Source organism: Ovis canadensis, chromosome 4 (assembly GCF_042477335.2).
Source record: "Ovis canadensis isolate MfBH-ARS-UI-01 breed Bighorn chromosome 4, ARS-UI_OviCan_v2, whole genome shotgun sequence".
NCBI lineage: Eukaryota > Metazoa > Chordata > Mammalia > Artiodactyla > Bovidae > Ovis > Ovis canadensis.
This window is the reverse complement of record NC_091248.1, coordinates 91,033,244-91,038,741: the sequence shown is the minus strand read 5'-3', so window position 1 is coordinate 91,038,741 and position 5,498 is coordinate 91,033,244. Positions and strand designations below refer to the sequence as shown.

The 5,498-nt window shown below is 51.3% G+C and overlaps 1 long non-coding RNA gene across 1 annotated transcript; it reads left to right on the top strand.

The window, feature by feature from the left end:
- The first annotated feature begins 674 nt into the window (after positions 1-674).
- Positions 675-4,850, top strand: LOC138438862 (uncharacterized). The gene is made up of 2 exons (XR_011256488.1): positions 675-2,179; positions 3,121-4,850. It is a non-coding gene; the product is annotated as an uncharacterized lncRNA (long non-coding RNA).
- Positions 4,851-5,498: the final 648 nt, after the last annotated feature.

The following is a 5,498-nucleotide window of genomic DNA, read 5'->3' as shown; positions in this document are numbered from 1 at the left end:
TGCTGTTTAGAAACCATCTAGTGTGAGTTGACTTCCTGGTGCTGTGCTCTTTTTCAGATGGGTTTTGGCACCAGGAGAAGGTGTGGGTTGGAGCCCTTGGCCTTTTGGAGTTGTTTTTGGAATGGAAAAATGACCTTAGGTCAGTTGCCTTTAAGCCAGAGGCCTTGTATCAATCACCAAACAGGTCCCCGACATTTACTGAGTGTGAAGGGTGCCAGGTGCCAGGACAGCGGCTGAATACAGAGTGGTGGAGAGGGGCACACCGCCCAAGCATCATGGGCTCTGGGGACATGATTTTGGGGCTGGGAGATGAGAACTATGGGGGACGGTTCAGGGCAGGCTGCCCAGACTGAGCGTTGCTGGGACCTGGCCTCAAGGGTAACTAGGCATTTGCAGGCAGGAGTGGTGGAGAGAGCAGAGGTGCAGGAGGCCCAGAGATGCTGCATGTTTGGGATGAAGGGAGAATTCTGTGAGGTCAAGGAGGGAAGTCTGGGGGCCCTCTGGGACCAGACAGTGGGTGGCTCCCTGTGTGGCCTGCACTGCGTCTGACCCTCATTTTCATACCCTGCTGCCGTGAATTTTTATGTTATTGTCTTTTGTTTCATTTTGGCAGGACATTTTGATGGACTTCTAAAAATGGACCTGACTGTTATTCTAGCCCTTTGTGGTAAGTGTGAGGGCCTGCTTGGTGCTGCCTTCGCAGGCTACTTCCTTGGGGCCAGTGTGGTTTCTGTTTCCAGAGCTGCTGACCCTCTGCAGAAGCTTCATAAGCCGGGTCAGGACTCCTGCCTGGATCCAAGTCTGCCACCTTGGAAAGTGCCAGAAGGGCTAATGGGTTTGGGCTGCTGTGTGCACTTCTCATCTCGTTCAGAAGGGGAAATGTTGGGTGTGGGCCACAAGACCTCTGTGGCTGTGAAGTGCTCTCGTCTCAGGCAGGGAAGTAGCTGAAACCTTTTGATGAACTGGGAGCTGACATAAGGCAGGAGTGACTGCAAGTATCTGTGGACAAGAACAATGACCCCAGGTGTGCCATGTCCCTCCACTCTGCCTTCTGGCCTTGAAATTCATCTCCCTCCCTCCCTTCAATTCTGTTTGCTTTTGTTTCACTTCCTTCATCCTGTCTGTTTCCCTCATTTCTGAGAAAATGTCCCAGGTCACTCTCATTTAAATTCAGTGACAGCTGTGTACCCACAGAGCCTGCACTTCTGTCAAAGTCATCTTCCTGGAGACCTGGGCTGCTGTCCCTGCTCTAGGTTTCCTTAGGACTTCTAGGGCCTCCAACAATGTCTTCTCACAGTAAAGCAGCCCTTTCATTTTGAGGGGCTTCCTCTCCCCATGAGAAGCGTGTTTTTAGGTGGGGGCACTTGCAGTGCTTAATTGGACATCCCAAAGCAAATGCCTCCTTCCAGGAATGGACGTATGACCTGCTCTCAGCCAACAGGAGTGCTTCCCAGGGGATTTTTTCTATGTGGAGTTGGCAGGGAGGACAGGTGTCCCCTGCAGTTATAAAGTTTCAGGTTGTAGACCTGGAGAGGCTTCCAGCGTCATGGATGAGGTTGAAGGACTTCCTCTATAATAAAGCAGGACCCTATGGGGCTTTCTCAGATCAGAGCCTGCACCCATCCGCACCACGTTCTCTGCCTGTTTCTTACCTATAGAAAAACTTTATTAACAAATTTAATCAGAGAAGGGAGGAGATGCAGAAACAAAAGAAAATAGGTAAATAAGACAAAGTGGTAGCAGTTTAGCCATTAAACAAACTACTCAAAGACCTTTAGTTCCTCCTGGAGGGCTCAAAGATCCCCTGGAAGAGGAAATGGAAGTCCACTCTAGTATTCTTGCCTGGAAAATCCCGTGGGCAGAGGTGCCTGGTGGGCTACTGTCCATGGGGTTGCAAAGAGTTGGACACAACTGAGTGGACACACATGCATGAGGGCTATAGATAGTCTTCTGAGCCGTGTCCTTTGAGTTGTTTTGCAGATACTGAGGCCCCAGTCAGGTGGAAAAACTTAATTACATGATGACCAGACAGTAGCCGTGACATAAGCTGTTCCATCATGCCCAATGCTGAGAACTGGCCTCAAGGAAATGGGAACACACTGACTCTGGAACTGAACGTTAAGTGTACTTAAAGCAATCAGGATGACATTGATCAGACCACTGCATTACTAATTTCAAGGTGAGTTTTGGAGTTGACAGTGCTGTTCTGCATGTAGCTACCCCCCAGCCTCTGCACCCCTGAAAGTCCCCTTTGAAAGCTCTTGCCCCGTGATTGACAATATCCTTCATAGCTCATCAGTAGAGAATCTGCCTGCGATGCAGGAGACCTGGGTTTGATCCCTGGCTTGGGAAGATTCCCCGAAGAAGGAAATGGCAACCCACTACAGTATTCTTGCCTGGAGAATCCCAGGGACAAAGAAGCCTGGCAGGTTACAGTCCCTGGGGTTGTAAGAGTCAGACCCGACTTAGCGACTAAGCCACTACCACCTGATTGACAGTGAGGAGTTGATTCTTTGGGACATAAGTCCACCTTCATCCCAGAATTGCCAGCTTCCTCCATAAAGCTGTCTGTCTTTCCCCCAGCACTTGTCTCTCAGTATTGGCTTTCAAGGAGTGAGCAGCTGAGTCTGAGTTGGGTTAACACCTCCCTGAGAGAATGACCCATCACCAGCAAGGAGAGAAAGAAACAGAAATAGAGGCCCAACTATGTTTACGTCTGAGGCTGTACCCTTCCCTTGGTCCCTTCACTGTATTCTTGTCCTCGCCTGCGCCGGCCCTGCTCCCTCTGACCTGTTGCCACGCCCTTCATAGGATTACTGTTAAGAGTGGTGTGGTGTCTGGACCTTCATGGTCAGTGGGGCACAGCATCCTGGGACTGCGGCCCCATTCTCACTCCTGGTGCCCCAGGCCCTCTCCTAGTGTTTTCTTCCCTGAGCCCCTCCCCATGTAGGAGGCCTCAGGGTGGTACCTCGGCCCTTCCCAGCTCTCTTCAGAGAGGCCAGCTGGCTTGCTCCCTCAAGGATACCCCGTCCTCACTCCAAATTGTGAATTCCCAGCAATTCCTTTAAAGCACTCACCCCATTCTGTACTTCCCTTTTTATTTGTTTTCTGCTCCTCAAGGAGGTCTTTGAACAGTGGTGTTGGAGAGGACTCTTGAATGTCCCTTGGACAGCAAGGAGATCAAACCAGTCCATCCTAAAGGAAATCAGTCCTGGGTGTTCATTGGAAGGACTGATGCTGACACTCCAATCCTTTGGCCACCTGAGGCAAAGAGCTGACTCACTGGAAAAGATCCTGATGCTGGGAAAGATTGAGGGCAAGAGGAGAAGGGGGTGCCAGAGGATGAGATGGTTGGATGGCATCACTGACTCAATGGACATGTTTGAGGACACTTTGGGAGATGGTGAAGGACAGGGAAGCCTGGTGTGCTGCAGCCCATGGGGTCACAAAGAATCGGACATGACTGAGCGACTGAATAACCACCACAGCTCAAGGAAGAGAGTGCTGTGGGAGTCCACCTGTCCAGGACCCAGTGGCTGCTGGTCCCCCTGGGTGGGCACAGAAACTGCTGGCTGAAATGGGCACAGAAATGTGCACAGGTGGGTGGGTCCCCCTGTGTTCCGCTGACCCTGACTCTCCCAGCACCTTCTTATGTGTGTCCTGGGGCTGCAGATGCCATCTTTCCCTCATGATGCCCACATTTCACCGCTTCAAAGGGCAGGTTAAATACAGTAAAACTGGGGGCGTTGACCTTGAGCTGGGAACAGGGACAGGTGGCATTTGGGCCCAGGGAATGTTCAGAGCTGAGTTGGGCCTGAAACTTCAAAGCTAAGTCTTTCACAGGTCTGCTGCCAAATGCCTTGTTTTAGGAAAAGCCCTCTGGATGGTTGATTCTTGTCCCCCACACCCTTGGCACACCCACTCTCTGATTTATCTACTTTAGCTTTGCCTGTGACCCTCCTGATGGAGGATATTCTGTTCTCTGTGTCCTGTGTGTTGGACCAGGAGGCTGGACCCTGAGAGCAGGAAGAGATCTGTTTCTTGGATGAGCCCTGACTGTGGAGGGCCTGAGTGGAAAGATGATGGCAGCATGAAGCTGGGGATGTCAAGTGAGCAGAGCAGAGCAGCATGAAGCTGGCTCTGTGGCTGGGTTTTCGGGGTGGGAGGTCAAAGCACCAGCCTAAAACAGTATAGGCCTCGACTGGAGTGGTGGGCTTCAGCACACCAGCATGGATGGCAGTCATTAGGTTGTGGGGCCCCAAGGAGCCATGGGGGCAGGTGAGGGTGTGGACTCATTGTGTTTGGGCCCAGGGCCCCCAGGTGTGGAGTGAGACTCATGGAGGAGGAGCCTAGGGTGTGTCTGGGTCATCTGTCAGTGTCTACATGAGAACTGGGGGAACACCCGGGTCAAGGTCATTCCCTCAGTAGGAGGGGACCCAGAGCTGTTTCAGAGGAGAGACCCAGGATGTGGGCAAGAGGAGAGGTGACTAAGAGGAAAGAACGCATTTGCTTTCTGAAATAGCTGCACATCCCACTTCCCCTCTGGCTCTGCCCAATGTCTGCAGGTACAGCTTCTCCATTCAGGAGAAAGCACAGGTCTGAAGGCAGGGCTCCAGGCAAGAGAGCCCCTGGGACCCTGAGACACAGCTGCAGTATCTGTGGTCCTGGGATCCCTAACCCCAGAAGCTGACTAGCCTCACAGAGGCCTGAGCTGACTGTAAAATTTTCTTGAACAGCCCCTCCTGCTTGCACACCCTGAGGGAGTGGGCACAGAGCTCGAATGCTCACAATCTACATTAAAAGTGGGTGCTTGCCTTGTATTCTACCCTATAATATATCTTTTTATTTTAGGTAAGTGTCATGTTTTAGACTGTTTATTATGAGGGAAATTTAATGCTGCGGTGTCTCATTTAACCCAGACTGCGGTGTCTCAAGGTGGGTTTTGTTATTATTACTACTGGAACCTCCACTTCACATTGAAATGGATTCAGGGAGACCCAGAGGAGTTAGGAGTCTATTATCATGTTGTATGTCCCAGAACAAAACCTTGATCTCAACCAGATGGGAATAAAAATAGCCAGCAGTTCCCGAGGGGCAGGGCCTGAAGTGCCCATGGCATGGTGCCCTGTGTCCTGAAAAAAGGTGAATCTCAAAACAATGGTGGGACTCTACCCCATGCTTTGTGTCAATAGGCACCCCCAATCCTGGTTTCCCTTAACAGGCGGTGTCCTGAAACCCTGTGCTGTGGGCTGAATATTCTTGTTCCCCAATCCGATATGTTGAAGACCTCACTTTCTAACTCCAGTGGGATGATATTTGGATGTGGGACCTTTGGGAGGTGATAAGAGTCAGATTGGGGGCAGGAGGAGAAGGGGACGACAGAGAATGAGATGGCTGGATGGCATCACCGACTCTATGGACGTGATTCTGAGTGAACTCTGGGAGTTGGTGATGGACAGGGAGGCCTGGCAGACTGCGATTCATGGAGTCACAAAGAG